The sequence below is a fragment of the Castor canadensis genome, chromosome 1 (genome assembly GCF_047511655.1).
Source record: "Castor canadensis chromosome 1, mCasCan1.hap1v2, whole genome shotgun sequence".
Classification (NCBI taxonomy): domain Eukaryota; kingdom Metazoa; phylum Chordata; class Mammalia; order Rodentia; family Castoridae; genus Castor; species Castor canadensis.
In genome coordinates, this window is record NC_133386.1 from 46,389,733 (window position 1) to 46,414,588 (window position 24,856).

Below are 24,856 nucleotides of genomic sequence, written 5' to 3' on the forward strand. Positions count from 1 at the left end.
ACAAGAAATATCAACAAAATAATTGAAAATGAAGAAATAAACACTGGCTAACAATAGGGAAAAATAAATCAGTGGAAGCAACTTAAAAGTTCCTAGAATCATGTGAAAATCAAATAAAACTTACTAGAACATATGAGACACAGCAAAGGCTAAGATTTAGAGTTATGTGTGCTTACATTAAAAATGAAACATATCTGAAATAATCTAATGGTGCACCTTAAGGTCATAGAAAAGAACAATTCAAACCCCAAATCAGTAGAAGGAAAGAAATAATAAAGACCACAGCTGAAATTAATGAAATAGAATCTAAAAGAACAATAAAAAATATCAATGAAACAGAGTTGTTTCTTTGAAAAGATTAACAAAATTCACAAACCTTGATGTCAAACTAACCAAAAGAAAGAGCAAGAAGATCCAAATTAATAAAATTAGAGATGAAAAAGGATATTACAATAGATACCACTGAAATTCTGAAGATCATTGGGGATTCTTTGGAAAATTTATAGTGAAACGAATTAGAAAACCTAGAAGAAATAGATAAAATTTTAGAAATACATGACCTACCCAAACTGAAACCAGATGATGTGAAAAGCCTAAACAGATCAGTAATAAGCAATGAGATTGATGAAGTAGTAAAAAGACCCAAGAAAAGGGCCTAGGATCGGATGGATTTACTGCTGAATTTTACCTGACTTCTAAAGGACTTAGCACCAATTCTCGAGATATTACACAAGTTAGAAAGGGATGGAATGCTTCCAAACTCATTCTATAAACCCAGGATTATCCTGACACTAAAACCAGATAAGAACACAACCAAAAAAAAAAAAAATGCTGTAGACCAACATCCTTGGCAAACATATTCCCCCAAATCCTCAGTGAAATACTTGGAAATGAAATTCAACACATATTAAAAAATCATACACCATGGTCAAGTTGGTCTCATTTAAGAGAAGCAAAGATGGTTCAACATATGTAAAACAATAAATATAATGCATAATATAATTATGCAATAATATAATTGTAGGTAGAATCAAGGACAATAATCCCATTATCATCTTAATAAGTGCAGAAAAAGTTTTTGACAAAGTTCAATATTCCTTCATGATGAAATTCATGAAGAAATTAGATATAGAAAGATAAACATAATAAAGCCTGTATGTGACAAACCTATAGCCAGCACCAAAATAATTGGGGAAAACTGAAAGCACTTCCTCCAAAATCAGGAATGAGACAAGGATGTTCACTGTCATTTCTCTTAGTATACCACTTGAAATTTTTAGTCCAAGTAATCAGTTAGGAGAAAGAAATAAAAAGGATACAAATAGAGAAGTAAGAGGTCAAATTATCTTTATTTGCAGATGTTGTGATCCTATACCTAGAAAATCTTAACGACCCCACCAAATGGCTTTTAGACTTGATAAACAAATTCAGCAATGTAGCAGGATACAAAATCATCATACAAAAATTAGTAGCCTTTTAATACTGCAATAATGAACTTACTAAGAAAGAATGAAACATCCCAATTGTGACAGCCTCAAAAAATACTTCAAATAAACCTACCCACAAAGGTGAAAGAGGTCTACAATAACACTGAAGAAAGAAATTGAAGGTGATCCTAGAAGATGGAAACACTTCCCATGTTCATGGGTCAGTAGAATTAATTTTGAAAATGGCTGTATTACCAAAAGGAATCTACAGATTCAATGCAATCCCCATAAAACTCTAGTGATATTCTTCACAAAACTAGAAAAAATTCCTAAAATTGACATTCAAGCACAAGAGACCTAGAATGCCTAAAGTAATCCTGAGCATAAAGAACAATGCTGGAAGTACTGATTTCCAAATATGCTGCAGGGAGTCATATTAATTAAAATAGCATGGTACTGTCGCACAAGCAGAGATAAAGACAAATGGAACAGAATAGAGAACCCAGAAATAAACCCACATATTTACAGCCATACTAGTCTGAACAAGGGTGCCAAAATCATATGAAGGAAAAAATGACAGTTCCTTTTACAAATGGTGCTGGGAAACTGGATATCTATCTGTAGAAGACTGAAACTAGATTCTCATCTCACAAAATTGATTTTAAATGGATCAAAGACTTAATTTTAAGATTTGAAACTGAAACAACTAGAGGAAAAAAGATCTTGGCATAGCCAATGACTTTCTGGATATGACTCTGACTAGGACTTCATGGCTAGGACTCAGGATGTAACAGCAAGAATTGACAAATGAGATTGCATCAAATTAAAAAGCTCTGTACAGCAAAGATAAGAGATAACAGAACAAAGGGGCAGCTTATAGAATGGGAGAAAATCTTTACCAGATATTCATCTGGCAGGGAATTAATATTCAGCATACATAAAAAACTCAAGAGACACAAAAAAGAAAAAGAATAAATAATCTAATCAATAATTGGGCAAATGAATGGAACAGATCTCAGAAGGAGAAATACACATGGCTCATAAATATATAAAAAATGTTCAACATTATTAGCCATCAAGGAAATGCAAATCAAAAAGACCCTGAGTTTCTATCTCACCTCAGAGTGGCTGTTATCAAGGAAACAAGCAACAAATGCTGGTGATGATATTGCAGGAAAAGGAACACTTATATGTGCCTGGTGGCAATAAGAATTAGTATAGCCACTATGAAAATCAGAATGGATATTCCTCAAAACCTAAAAGAACTCTCATATGATCCAGTCATACCACATCTAGGTATATATCCAAAAGAATAAAAACCATCTTACTATAGAGATAGTTGTATAACCATGTTTATTGCAGTTCTATTCACAATAGCTAAGTTATGGAATGAAACTTGGTGCTCATCGGTTGATTAATGGGTTAAGAAAATGTGACACACACACACACACACACATGACAACATGCACAATGCAGTTTTATTCAGCCATTGAAAAGTACGAAACTATATTATTTTCTGGAAAATGAATGGAATTGGGTAGAACTTGTCATGTTAAGTGAAGTAAGCCAGTCACAACAGCAAGTATCACATGTTTTCTATCATTTGTGGAAGATGGCAAAAAATTAAATCCAAAGCCAAAAGATATATCATGAAAATAGAGGTGCAATACTCAGGAGGTAAAAGGAAAAGGAAGAGGCAAAATGGGGAGGGAAGAGGAGGATAAGTTTAAAAAAAAGTATATATATATATATATATATATATATATATATATATATATATATATATATGCATGGTAAATTCCTGCCTTGTTAATTTATGAGATCTCTCTATATATTATTCAGTCCTATTTATGGTTCAGTGCTTGGCCCATAGTTATAATTCACTAATAAATAAATGAGTAGGTTATGTATGAAGATGTTTATAATCATTATGTTAAGTGAAACAAGTCAGAAAAAAATACATTTTCTCATACATAGAAACGCAACAAAAACCAAAAAAATGTGATTACTAGGGCTTTGGAGATAAGTAGAGAAATGGTTGTCTATAATAACTGCACATTGTATGCACATATGTAAATATCAAAAAGGTTTCCATATGTATGTATAATTTATACATGTTAGTATATCCTTTTAAATTAAAAGGATATTGCTATTCTAGGTATTTGTGATTGCTTTTAATGATACAGGTGGTTACACAAGAAGGGATCACAAAAGATGACTCTGCAGTGAAAGAGAATGCTAAGGAAGACCAGTAAATAAGGAATAGGCAGGAAATTTGAATTTCTCCATGCCTGCACAAAAACGTCCAAGGAATATTAGGTATGAAGATGAGTGGGAAAAGTGATTTGTTCAAACCAAGAGAAATAGTGTTTAAAGAAGTGATATTTGAAAAATGACCATGTTATCTTACGTTCTTCAAATTTTCATACCTCATGAACAGACTATTCAATTAATGTTTGTGTTCATACCAGATGTTTATGTGATCAAACCACTTGTTTCTACCATTGTGGGAAAAGTTAATGAGCAACAAGTTAAAGGTGTTGCACCTATCAATCAATGAACTGTATTATTTGTTTTCTTATTTAGAATCTTTAGGAATATGAATAAAATATCTACCTACCTCTAGACATCTATATAATTGTTTTAAAATAGTTATTACTTTAGGAAACAAGTATATGATATTTATAGAAACTTGCTTATGCAAAGCTACTCCATGTATGTAGGAAAGCAGCAGTATGGATATAAGATGAGCCAGGATCTAAATTTGAAGTTATCTTTAGAAAAGGCTCTTCATGTTCTTATTTGCTGCACCAAGACATTTGCATTCATTTCTCTTCTTATTCTCCAAAATATGTAGATAATAGTGGTAATTTTCCACAATGAGACACAAATTGAATGTAATCTTCTAAATGAGAATGATCCTGATTCCACATTCTATAACCCTCTTGCATCAATCTATCCTCATCTGTAGCAGAATGAACAATTCCACAGCTGTTTTGTAAGACCTAATACAAGTCCATGACTGAACACACACAACCACTCTGAACATTAGCTACACTGGAATGTATGACTGTACATCACTAGTGACTAGTGTACATCACTACCTAGTTTGAGGTGATAGAATATTTGTAACTTTCTTATGGTCTGCTAAAAATATTTCCTAAACAACATGTCTTTCCAAACTCAACAATCCCCAAATGGTTCTGGCAATGATAGAAAAGCCATTGAGTTGTAGACTATGCTGATGTGCACTTGTAACAACTTTCCTGAATTCTATTGCTCTTCTCCATCTCTCTCAAATATTTCCCTTAGAGTGAGAATTTGGTATTATTTAATAAACATGTTGCTGGATAAGTAAATTCATAGTTACCATTTCCATCTAGAAAATTTTTCACAAATTATTCTATGGTATCTGGACCTTTCAATGTAATTGTCAATATTGAATAATGAAAATATGAGATCAAAGCATCTTTTTTGGGGTGTTTTATGTTTTCATTTTTATTAGTATATATTTGTTGTATAGTGGGATTCATTGTACCAATTTCCAATAGCCTTACATTATACATTGGTTATATTGCCCCTACCACATCCCACCACATTCACACAACACTTCTGCAGACATGGCTGACATCCATGAAAATAAATTTCCCCTTCGGTTGTTGTATTCAATTAACTGGTTACAATGACAAGAGAAGAAAGTAATATATAGAGATGGTTAATTAATTTCCAACAATTAAGAAAAATTTCATTTTCAGTGACCATGAAACATTACTATCTCAAAAATACATAAATATTAAATCTTTCAGCATAACCGAAAAACATCTTACTTTACATATAGATTAACATGGTCAAAATCAAAGAAGAAAAGACTCCATAAAACTATTAACATATTTTGAATAAAAGGATGGAATTATGTCACCTCAACATTTCCAGACAGAAAACAAATAGTCCAGAGATTCACTTTAAGAATGAGCCACAGCAGACTTGTCAACAGAAACATTAAAAGCAAGAAGAGCATGGGGTGAGATCTTCCAAGCACTGAATGAAAATAACTTCAATGTTAGGATACTTTACCCAGCAAAACTATCATTCAAAATAGATGAAACAATAAAAGTCTTCCATGATAAGCAGAAATTAAAGCAATATATGACCACCAAACCACCACTACAAAAGATTCTCCAAGGAATTCTGCACACAGATAATGAAAGCAAACAAAACCATGAAAAGGCAGACAATACCAAACCACAGGAGAAGAAAAGGCAAGAAAATAAAGAGTAACATTGATTCAGCTACACATAATTTAACCCTTAATCAACAAAGACAACTACATGACAGGGATCACCATGTACTTATCAAAACTAACACTGAATGTTAATGGACTAAATTCCCCATCAAAAGACACTGACTGGCAAACTGGATTAAAAAGGAAGATCCAACAATCTGCTGCCTACAGGAGACCCACCTTGTTGACAGAAATAAGCACTGGCTGAAAGTGAAAGGCTGGAAGAAGATGTACAAACCCAATGGTCCCCCAAAACAGGCAGAGGTAGCAATACTTATCTCAGACAAAGTAGACTTCAAACCTACATTGATCAAGTGAGATAAAGAAGGACAGTCCATACTAACAAAAGGGGAAATACACCAAAAGGAAATAACAACTATTAACCTATATGCACCCAATGTCAATGCACCCAATTTCATCAAACATACTCTGAAGGACTTAAAAAGATATATAAACTCCAACACTGTGGTAGTGGAAGACCTTAATACTCCCTATCACCAATAGATAGGTCATCCAAGCAAAAAATCAATAAAGAAATCCTAGAACTAAATCACACCCTAGATCAAATGGACCTAGGTGATGTCTATAGAATGTTTCATCCAACTACTGCAAAATATACATTCTTCTCAGCAACCCATGGAACCTTCTCCAAAGTTGATCAGATCTTAGGGCACAAAGTAAGCCTCAGCAAATATAAGAAATAGAAATAATCCCATGCATTCTGTCTGACCACAATGCATTAAAACTAGAAATCAACAACAAAAACAGCAGTAAAAAGCATGTAAACAATTGGAAGTTGAACAACACATTGCTCAATTATGAATGGGTCATCAATGAAATAAAAAAGGAAATTAAAAATTTCCTGGAAGTTAATGAAAATGAAAACACGACCTACCATTCCTAAGAGTAAAGTTTATAGCCATGAGTGCATATATTAAAAGATTAAAATGATCTCAAATCGATGACCTAATACTACAGCTTAAACTTCTAGAAAAACAAGAACAAGAAAATCCCAAAACAAAAAGAAGAAAAGAAATAATTAAAATAAGGGCTGAAATCAATGGAATAGAAACAAAAAGAAACCATACAAAGGATCAATGAAACAAAAAGTTGGTTCTTTGAAAAAATAAATAAGATTGACAGACCCCTGGCAAACCTGACTAGAATGAGGAAAGAAAAAACACAAATCAGTAAAATCAGAAATGCAAAAGAGGAAATAACAACACACACCACAGAAATCCAGGAAATCAACAGAGACTACTTTCAGAGCCTATACTCTAATAAATTTGAAAATCTTGAAGAAATGGACAGATTTCTAGAAACATACAACCACCCAAAACTGAACCAACAAGATATTAATCACCTGAATAGATCTATAACACACAAAAAAATTGAAGCAGCAATTAAGCACCTCCCAAAAGAGAAAAGTCCAGGACTTGGTGAATCCACTGCTGAATTCTATCAGATGTTCAAAGAAGAACTAAAACTAACTCTCTTTAAAACTCTTCCATGAAATACAAAGGGAAGGAACACTGCCTAACTCATTTTATGAAGCCAATTATTACTCATCCAAAAACCAGACAAAGACACCTCCAAAAAGGGAACTATAGGCCATTTCCTTAATGAATATTGATGCAAAACTCCTCAATAAAATAATGGCAAACTGAATTCAACAACACATGAGAAAGATCATACAACATGACAAAGTAGGCCTCATCCCAGGGATGCAGGGTTGGTTCAACATAAGCAAATCTACAAATGTAATACAGCACATCAATAGAAGCAAAGACAAAAACCACTTGATCATCTCAATAGATGCAGAAAAAGTCTATGACAAGATCCAATATCACTTCATGATAAAAGCTCTAAGAAAACTAGGAATAGAAGGAATGTACCTCAATATTTTAAAGGGCATATATGACAAACCTACAGCCAACATCATACTTAATGGTGAAAAACTGAAAGCATTTACCCAAAAATCAGGAATGAGACAAGGGTGCCCACTATCCCCACTCCTATTCTATGTAGTACTGGAATTCCTAGCCAGAGCAATTAGGCAAGAAGAAGAAATAAAAGGAATACAAATAGGTAAAGAAACTGTCAAAATATCCTTATTTGCAGATGATATGATCCTATACCTTAAAGACCCAAAAAACTCTACCCAAAAACTCTTAGACACAAAAAACAGCTACAGTAAGGTGGCTGGACACAAAATCAACTTACAAACTCATTAGCTTTTCTATACACCAACAGCAAACAAACTGAGAAGGAATATATGGAAACAATTCCATTCATAATAGCCTAAAAAAAATCAAATAACCTGGAGTAAATTTAACAAAAGATGTGAATGAATTCTACAAGGAGAATTACAAACTCCTGAAGAGAGAGATTGAGGAAGACTACAGAAGATGGAAAGATCTCTCTTGTTCATGGATTAGTAGAATCAACATGGTAAAAATGGCTATACTACCAAAAGCAATCTACATGTTTAATGCAAATTCCATCAAAATCACAGAGATTGAAAAATCTACTCTAAAGTTCATTTGGAAGCACAAGAGACTGAACAGCCAAGGCAATATTCAGCAAAAAAGCAATGCTGGAGGTATCACAATACCTGACTTAAAACTATGTTACAAAGCAATAGCAATAAAAACAGCATGGCACTGGCATAAAAACAGACATGAAGACCAGTGGAACAAAATAGAAGATCCATATATGAATCCACGTAACTACATCCATCTCATTTTTGACAAAGGTGCCAAAAAATATATGATGGAGAAAAGACAGCCTCTTCAACAAATGTTGCTGGGAAAAGTGGTTATCCATTTGCAAGAAACTGAAACTAGATCCATGTCTATAACCCTGTATTAGTATCAACTCAAAATGGATCAAGGACCTAAGTATCAGACCTGAAACTCTGAAGTTACTACAGGAAGGAGCAGGAAACACTCTGGAACTAACAGGTATAGGTAATGACTTCTTCAATAGAACCCCAGCAGACCAGCAACTTAGAGAAAGAACAGACAAATGGGACTTCATAAAATTAAAAAGCACAACAAAAGAGATGGTCTGTAAACTGAAGAGACCACCCACAGAGTGGGAGAAAATATTTGCCAGCTATCATCAGAGAAGGGACTGATAACCAGAATATACAGGGAACTTAAGAAACTAAACTCTCCTAAAATCAATGATCCAACTAAAAAATGGGCAACTGAACTTAACAGAACTTTCTCAAAAGAAGAAATTCAAATGTCAAAAATGCACATGAAAAAATGCTCACCATCTCTAGCCATAAAGGAAATGCAAATCAAAACCATACTAAGATTCCATCTCACCCCTGTTAGAATAGGCATCATCAAAAACACCACCAACTAGTTCCAGAAGAATTAACTTAGAAGGTAACACATACATACAGGAAATCAATGCATGTCAACTCCCTGTATAGCTAGTCTTATCTCAACTAGCAAAAACCCTTGGTCCTTCCTATTATTGCTTATACTCTCTCTTCAACAAAATTAGAGATAAGGGCAGAATAGTTTCTGCCTGGGAGCGAGGGGTAAGGGGGGGGAGGGTAATGGAGAGAGTGGGGGTAAGGTGGGAGAAATGACCCAAACATTTTATGCACTTATGAATATAAAAAAAAAAACCTACCAACAACAAGTTTTGGCAAGGATGCAGGGACAAAAGGAACCCTAATCCACTGCTGGTGGGAATGCAAGCTGGTGCAACCACTCTGGAAAAAAATTTGGAGACTTCTTAAAACTCTAAACATAGACCTGCCATATGATCCAGCAATCCCACTCCTGGGGATATACCCAAAGGAATCCAACACAGGTTACTCCAGTGGCACCTGCACACCCATGTTTATTGCAGCGCTATTCACAATAGCCAAGTTACTAAACAACCAAGATGCCCCACTATTGATGAATGGATCAAGAAAATGTGGTACTTTTATACAGTGGAATTTTACTCAGCCATGAAGAAGAATGAAATCTTATCATTTGCAGGTAAATGTATGGAACTAGAGAACATCATTCTGAGTGAGATCAGCCAAACTCAGAAACCGAAAATCTTATGTTCTCCCTCATATACGGACTTTAGATCTAGGGCAAATGCAGCAATGTTGTTGGACTTGGATCACAAGAAAAGGGGAGAGCACATATGGGAGATATAGGAATAGGTAGAAAACCCAAAACATGAAAGCGTTTGATGTCTGCACTCCAGAGGAACTAATACAGAAACCTTAAAACAACAGGTTATCATGAATAGGGGATCAGGAACCAAGGAAAAGCTCAGAGTTGAATCTACATGGGTCATAACACATGGGTACATGAAAGCAATAGTAGGAATCTTTCTGTATAGCTATCCTTAACTCAACTAGCAAAAACACTTTGTCTTTCTTATTATGCATATGTCCTTTCTTCAATAAAATCAGTGATAAGGGCAGAATGGGACCTGACTGAAACTGAGGAGGGGAGGGGGGAAGGGTGGGGGAAGGGGGCAGGGTAGAGAATGACCCAAACAATGTATGCACATGTGAATAAATGAAACAAAAAAAGCTAATACATGTAAATTGAAAGCAAAAAAAAAAAAAAAAAAGAATTAGGTAGAATACCCAAAACATGAAAGCATTTGATGTCCCCACTCCAGAAGAGCTAATACAGAAACCTTAAACCAACAGAGGTTATCATGAGAAGGGGATCAGTAACCAGGGTAAAGATCAATTAGAGATGAATCAACATGGATCACAACACGTGCACATTAAACCAATGCTAGGAATATTTCTGGATAGCTATCCCTAACTCAACTAGCAAAAACACTTTGTCTTCCTTATTATGCTTGTCTCTTTTCTTCAACAAAACTAGGCAGAAGAAGACCTGCCTGGAACTGAGAGGGGAAGGGGGCAGAGGGTGGTGGAGGGAAGCAGAGGGAATAAATGACCCAAACAAAGTGTGCAAATGTGAATAAATGAATAAAAAAAGATACATTGTAAGCACATATATAAATGCCACAATAAAGCCCCCATGTACAACTACTATATGGTAATAAAACAATGAAACAAACTTGACTTAAAAAAAAAAGAATGAGCCAAAAGTGACAGGTGTCATGGATTCACACATATAATTCCAGCTACTTGGTAGGCAGAGATCAGGGAAGACTGAGGTTCAAGACCGGGCCAGGCAAGTAGTTTGAGAGAACCCATCTCCAAAAATAACCATACTAAAATGGACTGGAGGTGTGGCTAAACTGCCTGCTTTGCAACTGAAAGCCCTGAATTCAACACCCAGCATACCAGAAAAACATCTAGATTTACACATGGATTAACATGGTTCAAATTGAAAGGACAAAAACCCATAGAACTATTTACCTATTTTGAATAAAGGGACAGAATTATGTCACTCAAAATTTCTTCTTTCTTCTTTTTCTTTTTTTTTGTGGTACTGGGTATGAACAACTCAGATCTACAGCTTGAGCCACTCCACCAGCCCTTTTTTATGAAGGGTTTTTTTTTTTAAGAAGGGCTTTGGACTGTGATTCTCCTGATCTCTGCCTCCTGAGTAGCTAAGATTACTGGCACCAACTCCTGGCTCAAAATGTCTTTTATTTATTTAAAAATTTTTTTTATTTATTCATTTATTCATATGTGCATATATTGGGCCATTTCTCCCCTTTGCACCCCACCCCCTCCCTAGCCCTCCCACCCTGCCCCCCCCACTTCCAGGCAGAACCTGTTCTGCCCTTTTCTCCAGTTTTGTTGAAGAGAAGACATAAGCAGTAATGAGAAAGACAAAGTGTTTTTGCTAGTTGAGGTAAGGATAGCTATACAGAGAGATTCCTAGCATTGCTTCCACGCACAAGTGTATTACAACCAAATTGATTCATCTCTACTGGACCTTTTCACTAGTTCCCAATCACCTTCCCATATTGACCTCTTTTGCTTTAAAGTTTCTGTATTAGCTCCTCTGCAGTGGGGACATCAAACACTTGCAAGTTTTGGGTTTCCTACCTATCCCTATTTTCCCCCTTAGCGTGTTACCCAAGTCCAACAACACTGCTCATTTGCCCTAGATCTAAAGTCTGCATATGAGGTAGAACATAAAAGTTTCGTCTTCTGAGCCTGGCTAACCTCCCTCAGAATAATGTTCTCCAGTTCCATCTGTTTACTTGAGAATGATAAGATTTCATTCTCTATTTGTCAGTAGTGGGGCATCTTGGCTGTTTCCATAACTTGGCTATTGAGAGTAGCGATGCGATAAACATGGGTGTGCAGGTGCCTCTGGAGTAACCTGAGTCATATTCTTTGGGTATATCACCAGGAGTGTGATTGCTGGATCATATGGCAGATCTATGTTTAGATTTTTAAGAAGCCTCCATATTGTTTTCCAGAGTGGTTGCACCAGCTTGCATTCCCACCAGCAGTGTACAAGGGTTTCTTTTCCCCCACATCCTTGCAAATGCCTGTTGGTGGTGGTGTTTTTCATGATAGCTATTCTAACTGGGGTGAGGTGGAATCTTAGCGTGGTTTTAATTTGTATTTCCTTTATTGCTAGAGATGGTGAGCATTTTATCATGTGTGTTTTGGCCATTTGAATTTCCTCTTTTGAGAAAGTTTTGTTTAGCTTAGTTGTCCATTTCTTTATTGGTTCATTGATTTTTGGGAGAGTTTAGTTTCTTAAGTTGCTTGTGTATCGTGGTTATCAGTACTTTGTCTGATATATAGCAGTACTTTGTCTGATATATAGCAAATATATTCTCCCACTCTCTGGTTGGTCTCTTCAGTTTAGAAATTATTTTGTTGTGCAGAGTTGTTTAATTTTATGTAGTTCCATTTGTCCATCATTTCTCTTAGTTGCTGGGCTGTTGGGGTTCTATTGAGGAAGTCCTTGCCTATACTTACCACTTCCAGAGTATTCTCAGCTCTTTCCTATACTAACTTCAGAGTTTCAGGTCTTGTATTTAGGTCCTTGATCCATTTTGTGTTGATACTAGTACATGGATCTACTTTTGTTTCTTGCAGATGGATAACCACTTTTCCCAGCAACATTTGTTGAAGAGGCTGTCTTTTCTCCATTAAAAGTTTTTAGCACCTTTGTCAAAAATGAGGTGGGTATAGTTGTGTGGATTCATATCTGGGTCCTCTATTCTGTTCCACTGGTGTTCCTGTCTATTTTTATGCCAGACCACACTGTTTTTATTGCTATTGCTTTGTAATATAGTTTCAAGTCAGGTATTGTGACACCTCCAGCATTGTTCTTTTTCCTGAGTATTGCCTTGGATATTTGTGGTCTCTTGTGTTTCCAAATGAATTTTAGGGTAGATTTTTCAATCTCTTTGATGAATGATATTGGGATTTTAATGGGAATTGCATTAAAAATGTAGATTGCTTTTGGTTATATAGCCATTTTTACTATTTTGATTCTACCAATAAATGAACATGGGAGATATCTCCACCTTCTATAATCTTCCTCAATCTTTTTCTTCAGGGGTTTATAGTTTTTCTTGTAGAGGTTATTCACATCCTTTGTATTTGATTTTTTTGAGGCTATTATAAATGGAATTATTTTCATGTATTCTTTCTCAGTTTGTTCATTATTAGTGTATAGGAAAGCTAATGATTTTTCTGTGTTGATTTTATATCCTGCTACCTTGCTATAGCTGTTGATGGTGTCTAGGAGTTTTTGGGTATAGTTTTTTGGGTCTTTAAGGTTCAGGATCATGTCATCTGCAAATAGGGATATTTTGACAGTTTCTTTACCTATCTGTATACTTTTATTTCTTCTTCTTGCCTAATTGCTCTGGCTAGGAATTCCAGAATTTTCCTTCTCTATCTAGGTTCCTTAGCACTTTTTAAAACAAATTTTTTATTTTATTCATATGTGCATACAGTGTTTGGGTCATTTCTCTCACCCCCCCGCCCCCTCCCTCACCCCCCCTGCTTCCTCCCTCACACCCCACCCCCTCGATACCTGGCAGAAACTGTTTTGCCCTTATCTCTAATTTTGTTGAAAAGAGAGTATAAGCAATAACAGGAAGGACCAAGTGTTTTGCTAGTTGAGATAAAGATAGCTATACAGGGAGTTGACTCACATTGATTTCCTGTGCACGTGTGTTACTTTCTAGGTTAATTCTTCTTGATCTAACCTTTTCTCTAGTTCCTGGTCCCCTTTTCCTATTGGCCTCAGTTGCTTTTAAGGTATCTGCATTAGTTTCTCTGCATTGAAGGCAAAAAATGCTATCTAGTTTTTTAGGTGTCTTACCTATCCTCATACCTCCCTTGTGTGCTCTCACTTTATCATGTGATCGAAGTCCAATCCCTTTGTTGTGTTTGCCCTTGATCTAATGTCTGCATATGAGGGAGAACATACGATTTTTGGTCTTTTGGGCCAGGCTAACCTCACTCAGAATGATGCTCTCCAATTCCATCCATTTACCAGCGAATGATAACATTTCTTTCTTCTTCATGGCTGCATAAAATTCCATTGTGTATAGATACCACATTTTCTCAATCCATTCATCAGTAGTGGGGCATCTTGGCTGTTTCCATAACTTAGCTATTGTGAATAGTGCTGCACTAAACATGGGTGTGCAGCTGCCTCTGGAGTAACCTGTGTCACAGTCTTTTGGGTATATCCCCAAAAGTGGTATTGCTGGATCACATGGTAGATCAATGTTTAGCTTTTTAAGTAGCCTCCAAATTTTTTTCTAGAGTGGTTGTACTAATTTACATTCCCACCAACAGTGTAAGAGGGTTCCTTTTTTCCCACATCCTCGCCAACACCTGTTGTTAGTGGTGTTGCTAATGATGGCTATTCTAACAGGGGTGAGGTGGAATCTTAGTGTGGTTTTAACTTGCATTTCCTTTATTGCTAGTGATGGTGAGCATATTTTCATGTATTTTTTGGCCATTTGAATTTCTTCTTTTGAGAAAGTTCTGTTTAGTTCACTTGTCCATTTCTTTATTGGTTCATTAATTTTAGGAGAATTTAGTTTTTTAAGTTCCCTATATATTCTGGTTATCAGTCCTTTGTCTGATGTGTAGCTGGCAAATATTTTCTCCCACTCTGTGGGTGATCTCTTCAGTTTAGAGACCATTTCTTTTGTTGAGCAGAAGCTTTTTAGTTTTATGAAGTCCCATTTATCTATGCTCTTAGTTGCTGTGCTGCTGAGGTTCCATTGAGAAAGTTCCTGCCTATACCTATTAATTCCAGAGTATTTCCTACTCTTTCCTGTACCAACTTTAGAGTTTGGGGTCTGATATTAAGATCCTTGATCCATTTTTGAGTTAATATTGGTATAGGGTGATATATATGGATCTAGTTTCAGTTTTTTGCAGACTGATAACCAGTTTTCCCATCAGTTTTTGTTGAAGAGGCTGTCTTTCACCATCATATATTTTTAGCACCATTGTCAAAGACAAGTTGATTATAGTTGTGTAGCTTCATATCCAGGTCCTCTATTCTTTTCCACTGGACTTCATGTCTGTTTTTGTGCCAGTACCATGCTGTTTTTATTGTTATTGCTTTGTAATATAGTTTGAAGTTGGGTATCATGATACCTCCAGCATTGTTCTTTTGACTGATACTGCCATGGCTATTCGTGGCCTCTTTTGTTTCCATATAAATTTAATGGTAGATTTTTCAATCTCTTTAATGAATGTCATTGGAATTTTGATGGGAATTGCATTAAACATGTAGATTACTTTTGGGAGTACAGACATTTTTACTATGTTGATTCTACCAATCCATGAGCATGGGAGATCTCTCCATTTTCTGTAGTCTTCCTCAATCTCTTTCTCAGAAGTTTATAGTTTTCCTTGTAGAGGTTGTTCACATCCTTTGGAAGGTTTACACCTAGGTATTTTATTTTTTTTGAGGCTATTGTAAATGGAATTGTTTTCATATATTCTTTCTTAGTTTGTTCATTGTTAGTGTATGGAAATGCTAATGATTTTTCTATGTTGATTTTATATCCTGCTACCTTGCTATAGCTATTGATGGTGTCTAGTGGTTTTTGTCTTTGCTTCTACTGATGTACAGTATTACATTTATAGATCTGGGTATGTTGAACTACCCCTGCATCTCTGGGATGAAGCCTACTTGGTCATGGTGTATGATATTTCTGATGTGTTGTTGGATTCAGTTTGCCATTATCTTATGAAGGATTTTTGCATCGATATTCATTAAGGAAATTGGCCTATAATTCTCCTTTTTGGAGGTGTCTTTTCTGGTTTTGGGATGAGAGTAATATTGGCTTCATTAAGTGAGTTAGGCAGTGTTCCTTCCCTTTCTATTTCATGGAACAGTTTTAAAGAGAGTTGGCTTTAGTTCTTCTTTAAACGTCTGATAGAATTCAGCAGTGAATCCATCAGGTCCTGGACTTTTCTTTTTTGGGAGGCTCTCAATTGCTGCTTCATTTCTTTTTGTGTTATAGATCTATTCAGGTGATTAATATCTTCTTGGTTCAGTTTTGGGTGGTCAAAAGTTTCTAGAAATCTGTCCATTTCTTCAAGATTTTGAAATTTATTAGTGTATAGGCTCTGAAAGTAGTCTCCAATGACTTCCTGGATTTCCATGGTGTTTATAGTTATCTCCCCTTTTGCATTTCTGATTTTACTGATTTAGGTTTTTTCTCTCCTCATTTTACTCAGGTTTACCAGGGGTCTGTCAATCTTATTTATTTTTTCAAAGAACCAACTTTTTGTTTCATTGATTCTTTGTTTGGTTTTTTGTTTGTATTTCATTAATTTTGGCCTGGATTTTAATTATTTCTTTCCTTCTGCTTGTTTTGGGATTTGCTTTTTCTTGTTTGAGATGTAGCATTAGGTCATTGATTTGAGATATTTTTGTCCTTTTAGTATATGTACTCATGGCTATGAACTTTCCTCTTAGGACTGCCTTTGCTGTATCCCATAGGTTCTGGTAGTTCATGTTTTCATTTTCATTAACTTCCAGGAATCTTTTAATTTCCTTTTTTTATTTCATCAATGACCCATTGATCATTGAGCAGTGTGTTGTTCAGCTTCCAATGTAGGCATGTATTTTACTACTGTTTTTGTTGTTGATTTCTAATTTTAATTCCTTGTGGTCAGATACAATGCATGGGATTATTTCTATTTTCTTATATTTGCTGAGGCTTGCTTTGTGCCCTAAGATATGATCAGTTTTGGAGAGGGCTCCATGAGCTGCTGAGAAGAATGTATATTGTGCTGAAGTTGGATGAAATATTCTGTAGACATCAGCTAGGTTCATTTGATATATGGTGTGATTTAGTTCTAGAATTCCTTTATTGATTTTTTGTTTGATGACCTATTTATTGGGGATAGGGGGGTATTAAAGTCTCCTGCTACCACAGTGTTGGAGTCTATGTATATTTTTAGGTCCTTCAAAGTATGTTTGATGAAAATGCATGTGTTGACATTGGATCCATATAGGTTGATAATTGTTATTTCCTTTTGGTGTATTTCCCCTTTTATTAGTATGGAGTGTCCTTCTTTATCTTGTTTGATCAATGTAAGTTTGAAGTCTACTTTGTCCAAGATAAATATTGCTACCCCTGCCTGTTTTTGAGGCCATTGGATTTGTACATCTTCTTCCAGCCTTTCACTCTCAGCCAGTGTTTGTTTCTGTTGATGAGGTGGATCTCCTGTAGGCAGTATATTGTTGGATCTTCCTTTTTAATACAGTTTGCCAATTAGTGTCTTTTGATAGGGGTATTAAATCCGTTAACATTCAGTGTTAGTATTGATAGGTATGTGGTGATTCTTGTCATTTAGTTGTCTTTGGTGTTTAAAGGTTTGAATGTGTATAGCTGAATCAATGTTACTCTCTACTATCTTGCCTTTTCTTCTCCTGTGGTTTGGTACTGCCTGCCCTTTCATGGTTTTGTTTGCTTTCACTTTCTGTGCAGGATTCCTTGGGGAATGTTTTGTGATGGTGGCTTGGTGGTCATATATTGTTTTAGTTTCTGCTTATCATGGAAGACTTTTATTGTTCCATCTATTTTGAATGATAGTTTTTCTGGATAGAGTGTCCTAAGATTGAAGTTATTTTCATTCAGTGTCCAGAAGACCTCACTCCATGCTCTTCTTGCTTTTAATATTTCTGTTGAGAAGTCTGCTATGATTTTCATGGGTTTGCCTTTGTATGTAATTTGTTTTTTCTCTTTTACAGTCTTCAATATTCTTTCTCTATTCTCTGTGCTTGTTGTTTTAATGATAATATGTCATGGGGTAATTCTATTTTGGTCAAGTCTGTTTGGTGTCCTGGAGGCTTCCTGTACCTTAACAGGCATAGTTTTCTCTAGATTTGGAAAATTATCTGTTATTATTTTGTTGAATATATTATGATTCTTTTTGCTTACACCTCTTCACCTTTTTCAATGCCCAGAAGACCAATCAGAAACCTGATTCTCAGGTTTGGTCTTTTGGTGGAGTCAGTGAGTTCTTGCATTTTCCTTTCACAGGTCTTGAGTTGTTTGACTAATACTTCTTCAGTTTTCCTTTAACTTCCATTTCATCTTGAAGTTCTGAGATTCTGTCTTTGTTCTATTCTGCTGAAATAGACTTCCATTTTGTTTTGTATTTCTGTTTCATTCTTTTTTTTGAGGTTTTTCCATATCTTGGGTCAATTAATATTGTCAATTTTCATCATTAATTCATTTATTTCTCTGTGGATGCTGTTCTCTGTGTCCCTTTGGTGATTATTTAGGGCTCCTATGATTTCATTTATTTGTTTTTTTGTTTTCTCATATTCTTTATTTTTGTTGTCTTGGAATTTCTTGAGTGCCTCCTGTACATTTTGGTTTACCTTGTCTAGTAAATTCTCCATGAAATTTTCAGTGACTACTTACAGGATTTCTTCTTTGAGGATGTTCTTGTGGGCTTTGTTGGGTTCCTTGGTGTCATGTATCTTTGTTTGTTGGAGTCTGGATCTGGGAATCCATTTTCTTCATTTCCCTCTGAATCCTGTACTAATTTTTTGGGGGGCAAGAATGGTTTCCATCCCTTTTTCTTCTTCCCATCACTCCACTTGTTTCCATTTCTGTCCCTGGACTATGTGTAATTTAGTATTAGCTTGGTTACAATAGTAAAACTAACAAAATCAAGAAAGAAGGAGAAAAAAGAAAAAGAAAGAAAGAGAGAAAGAAAAGAAAAAAAATTGGAGAATCAAAGAAATCAAGAGAGAGAGATGGTGAACAATCAAACAGTAAACAAGACAGCCAAACCGTTAAAGAAAGGGAAAAAAAAATCACCAGTTCAGGAACGGTAGGTTTACAATCTTAGTTGTTCTGTTGTTCTGGTGTTACTCCTTTGGCATCTAGTCCTGTTTGTCTGTGTCTCCTAGGCAGGTTTAGAGCCAGCATCTCATGGTGTTGGAGACCTCCAGTGGTGGGCTGTAGCCTAGCAGGCCTGCTGGGCAGTGGCCTGGTGGGTCTGAGGGGCAGAGGCCTGGTTGGCCGGTGCGCCAGCAGGTGGGCCGTGGCCTGGTAGGCTGAAGGACAGCAGTCCGGCGGTGCGGGGGCCCAGTGGGCCTGCAGGGCTGAGGCGTGGTGGAGTGGCAACCTGGCAGGTCTGCAGGGCAGGGGGCCCAGCGGGCCTGAGGGTCATGGGCCAGGTGGGCCTGTGCAGCCTGGTGGACCTGTGGTACATGGACCCAGCTTGTGGAGGCCCGGCTGTTCTTTCAGTAAATTGTGGCCTGGAGAAGCCTTCCATAAGATAGGAATTCAGGGTGCCGATGTTTTGGCTTTCCCTGGTGCTTTCCCTAGCCAAGCATGTCTCCATGTCTCAGCAAGGTCCCTGACTAACAGAGCTCACACAGTCTGTGGCTGTGTCCCAGTCGCCATCTTGAATCTTCCAATTTTAGTTTTTGAGAGAGAATCTTTTATGTAGTCCAGGCTGGCCTGAAATTTGTTTTGTAGTAAGCAAAATTTAAGTTCCTCTTATCTCAGCTTCCTGAGTGGTGGGATGATAGTCATGAATCCACATGCCCAGTCATAACGGAATTTATTTTATCAAAGCTATTATGATAGCATATATTAAAGTGACCTTAAAATCTAATTTTTAAATAAAGCATTTATACAACTAGCAAGTGCCCAAACATTCTTTGCTGCTCTCTAAGTGCAGTCTAAGCTTTTTATGAACCAGCTTTGAAGATTTTAGGCGAGTGCTAGAGGAAGTACTTAGAACACTTCAAACTTAGAGCGTAATAGCTGTAGCAGAAGTAGACTATTTAACACTGACAAATCGAAGTCTTCAACCCTACTTAAATTTTTTGAAAGATCTCAACAGAAATTTATTATTGAATCAATACATTCATTTTGTCAATGTAATAAATTCTTTTTAGAATAAGCATTTATTATGAGTAAACATGGACGTTACAATTATAATTAAGTATATATTCAAGGAGATAGCTGTTTTCTAGAGTTTTAAATTTTGATTTTTAGATAGCCTAATATTGATCTAGTTGGGCAAGGCCTCTGAATGTAGACATTCAACCCACATTTTCCAGGTGAATGAAAGAAAAAAACTGAATGAACAAAATAAAATAGTTTATTTTAATACCTATAATGTTCTGTACCTTAGTTTGTTCAGTTTCAACTCTGAAAAATTTCCCTAGATTTTAATTCTTTAACTCAACACAAACTTCTTGTGGGACACCACCAGTACTTAAATAATTTTTGGCAACCATGCTCAGCCAATTATTATAAACAGATTTTGTTATACATATTTATTTCATAATCATAAATAATAAAGTTTCTGTTTATAGACAGTCATGTATAAGTATCATGTAAAAATCAAAAAGAAAATTGTAAAACCTTTGCACCTTTAATCAGCTTTGCCTAGATATTCATATACTTCAGAGTGAAAATTAGAAATCATTAAGAGTAGTCTCAAGACAAAAGGTTTTAAACAGAAAAAATAAAATCATTTTGATGAGCTGTTTTTTTTTTTGAACAGGCAAAATGTTCAGATAGATCATTTCCCAGTTTCTGAGAAATCATGACGGTGTAAGAAAAAACAAAGTAAAGAAATATGTATGCATGCATGTGGTGCAAACCGTAGTTATCTTAAGGAGGTTTGAGGTGGCATCATTCACATTCATGAGAGGACAACTTTCTTTTTTTGTAACTACATGGGTAAGGAGTGACATTGGTAATGAGTATTGCTAGTTTTGCCTGCCTACATACTTATAGATGCATTGAGTGGGTAGTGTAGATAAGGAGGTGAAGAAGCACTAGCATGCAGGTTTAAATCCCATAAAGTTCATATTGTGTGACAAGGGTGGAAAAAGTGTAGCAGATTTAATTTTTGGAACCATAAAATGATAACTTGATCATGCAAGATTGTTACTAAGAGCTTTGGGGCATGAAGTTTATCATTGTGGACAAAGACTGGTATCATAAAATAATTAGACGATTGAATACAATCTGACATATGCCTGAGAATTTTGGTAGCCACTGAACTGGACTATAAACATAACCATTCAGCTAAAGAATGAGAGAGATGTGGTCATTGCAGATGAACATATGCTTCTCCATTCTTTGGGGCTGTTTGCATATGCTGTACTTCATAAATGTGCTATTTCTAGAACAAATAAAATCTGTGTATGTCAGATTTGCTTTTTCTTGAAAAATAAAAGCTATGAAGTATTAAAGATATAAAATAAAAAAACACTTTGGACTGGGTGTGGTGACTTGTGTCTGTAATCTTAGCTACTTGGAGGGTGGAGATCAGGAGGATCAAGGTTGTCAAGGTCAGCCTGGACAAACAGTTAGCAAGACCAATAAAAGCTGAGTGTGGTGGCATATGCCTGTCATCTCAGCTACACAGGAAACAAATAGGAGGATGGTGGTGAGACCATATTTGAAAAATAACTAAAGCAAACAGGGCTAGAGTTGTGGGTCAAGTGGTAGAGTGTCTGCTTAGTAACTGCAAGACCCTGAGTTCAAGATAAAGAAAAAGAATGCTTTGAACAGTCCTTAGCTGGAGGAGCAATTAATACAACCTGCTCCTTTCTTCTGAGTGTACTCCTCAGAATAATATTCAGGATTTTTTTTTTTTTTGCTGTGTTGTGCTGAACAATGAATGCAGGACCCTGCACATACTAGAAAAGCTACCACTGAGCAACACTCCCAGCCCAAGGCCCAAGGCCCAAGGCTAATGTTTACAACAGTGAGACAACAAGCAACTCAGTTGTGCCCTGGCGAGCACTGGTCACATACACTCGGTGTGTGTACTCCAGCCCTCCAGCCAAAAATAAACTGATGTTAATTGATAACTGCTGTGTATCACTATTAGCAGGTAATTAAACAGAACCTATCTACCTGTGGTTACTGACATCTTAAGTGTCTAAAGATGTGATGAAGAATAATTTGAATGAGATCATGCAAAATACCAAAGCAGGAGACTTTAAGAGTTCTCCTTGCTTCATTATCTTTTTCAGCTCTGTGTTTCTAGCCTGTGAATAAGGTTGGGGATGCAGTGTTATAGAAGCAACAGGGAAGAGGTTGGCACTCTGATAGGTTTATGATTACATGCATGTTTTAGAAAGCTATCTCTAGAAGCTATGCAGAGAAAAGATTGGAGAAAAATCAGAAATACAGAAAATATATTGTGGGTCATCCTGATAGGAGGGTTGAGAGATAAAAAAGACTGAATTAAAATAGGAAAAGTGGGAAACAAGAGAATTTACATGAAAAACTGGAAAGAACTCATGAGATCTCACTTTGTGAAGAACTGTAAAGAGCCAGACTGTTGAAGGCTGAGACGTGAAAATGAATAGACAAAATGGAGAATAGAGGCAGTTAGGAGCCTGGTTCTTTTCTGAAGATCTTAATGGGATGAGATCAGGCTATATTTACCATCCTTTCATGCACTCCTTTATCCAACACATACTTGAGAATCTGCCAACATGCTATGCACTATTATATCTGTGTGTAATTTAGTATTAGCTAAGTCACAATAGTAAAACTAAGAAAACAAAATAAAAAAAAAGAAACAAAGACAAAGCAAAACAAAACAATACAAAACAAAAAACCCCAAAGAAATCAACAGGGAGAGAAGGACAAACACACACACACAATCAAACAGAAAACAAAACAAGCAAACAAACAAACACATAAAAAAATTACAGGTTCAGGAACAATAGAATTTCAGTCTTAGTAGTTCTGGTGTTACTCCTTCAGCATCCAGTCCTGGTGTTGGTATTTAAGCAGAGTCTCTGTCTTAGTCTTGTCAGGTGGTTGGGGAGTCTTGCTAGTTTTTTTTTCTGTCTTTCAGCGGCAACTACTTAGTCAGCTCCTCTCTCAGTGTGGTGTGGCAGTTTGAGTTTGTATATTGTCCTCAGATTCCGGAGAACAGCTCTATAGCACACCAGCCATCCTGCTTTGAAGTTGGGTTTTCACTGTGTTGGTTTACTGGGGGCTTGTTTTTTTTTTGCCTTACCTGCTTTCTCTGGGGCAAGGTCAGAGACCTGTTAGCTGGCTCCCTGTTGTCAGCGTGTTATGACGGTTTGTTGATTGTTTTTCAATTTTGCAGTGTCATTTGACTTTGGATGGTGCTCACTGGCTCAGTTGATGAGCTTTGTGGACTGCTACCTGCCCTACTTCAGGCAGCGGCTTATCACCCATCCACTGTCAGCCCTTCTGACTTTCCAGTCTTTGATCCTTCCCCCTTCTTTGGTGCACTTACAGCACCCCACCCCCTCTGCTGCATGTTCCTTTCCAGTTCCTTGTTTATTGTTCAGTTTTTTTGTGATGTGGGGGGATCAGTCTGTCCAGGAGGCTATGCTGGTTTATCCCAGGAGTGGCTTGGGAATACCACATTCTACTTGGTGCTCACCTATTGGTCTGCCGATGTCTCCCAAGCAAGTTTTGAGCCAATGTCTGGCAGGGCACTGGAGCCCTTTTTTTATTTCAGTGTAACATGGCATGGAGAAACTTTGTATTGACTAGGAATTCAGGTTGTTGAAGTTTTGATTCTTCTTGGTGCTTTATTTCTGCCAAATGTGGCTGCAGCATCTCAGCAAGACTTTTGATTTATGGAGCTCATGCTATCTGCTTCTGCATTCTAGTCACCATCTTGGATCCTTCTCAAAATTTCTTTTCAAGGGAGAAAATAAGAAATAAATAGTCCAGAGGTGCACTTTAAGAATGAGCAACTAGTGACAAGTGCTAGGGGCTCACACCTATAATCCTAGCTACTTGGAAGGATCAAGGCTCAAGACCAGCCTAGGCAGGTAGTTTGAGACCCCAATGCCAAAATGTCCAGATCAAAATGGACTGGAGGAGTGGCTCAAGTGCCTGCTTTGGAATCTGGAAGCCCTGAGTTCAACACCCTAACACAACAACAAACATTAGGTCTGTGGACATGGGTAAAGTGGAAGAGTGCTGGCACAGTAAGCATGAAGTCCTAAGTAAAACCCAACTACCCCCCAAAAATTCAAACTGCAATAAAACAATAGATAGAGCTTATATAATATTTCCTTTAGGTTTTGCAATTTCTAGATCATTCTAAATAATTCTAGCTCTCCTAGGACTTGTATTTATAAGATTCCAACCTATGAGGAATTTTTAGTGTTACTGAATTTCCAAACTCGGGCCTAGATACCAAGAGTAGGGTTTATGGAGAAAAGGAAATAAAGCTTTATTAATTTGCCAGGCTCACTCATGATTACAGTGCTACAGTAATGTACCAAGGGGATGTGGGATTTTTAATTGAAAGTCCAGGAGTTTTAGGCTCCTGGTCTTTCCTGGATTATTTGTGCTTCTCAGAAGTTGCATGTCTACTTCCAATGACAGGCAGATGAGGAACATGGTAGGAACTAAACAAAGAAAGGACAGGATAAACTTGGATCATTGAGCAAGTCTGGATAATAATTAGCAATGAAGCTAAATTATACCTGGGAGCATTTTGTTTTTGTTGGTACTGGGATTTAAACTCAGGGCCTCAGGCTTATTAAGCAAGTCTCTCCCACTTGGGTCATGCCACCAGCCTTTTATATGTGCTGTTTTTTTCCTTGTTCTTTTTGGCATTCTGAGGTTTGACCTGAATGCTGAACACTTGCTAAGCAGGTGCTCTGCCACTTGAGCCACTCCACCAGCCCTTTTTTGTAATGGGTATTTTCAAGATTAGGTCTCTTGAACTATT

At 36.5% G+C, this 24,856-nt stretch overlaps 1 pseudogene; it reads right to left on the bottom strand.

The window, feature by feature from the left end:
* Positions 1-24,856, bottom strand: part of LOC141420855 (amine sulfotransferase-like) — a 154,866-nt pseudogene that overhangs the window by 8,436 nt on the left and 121,574 nt on the right.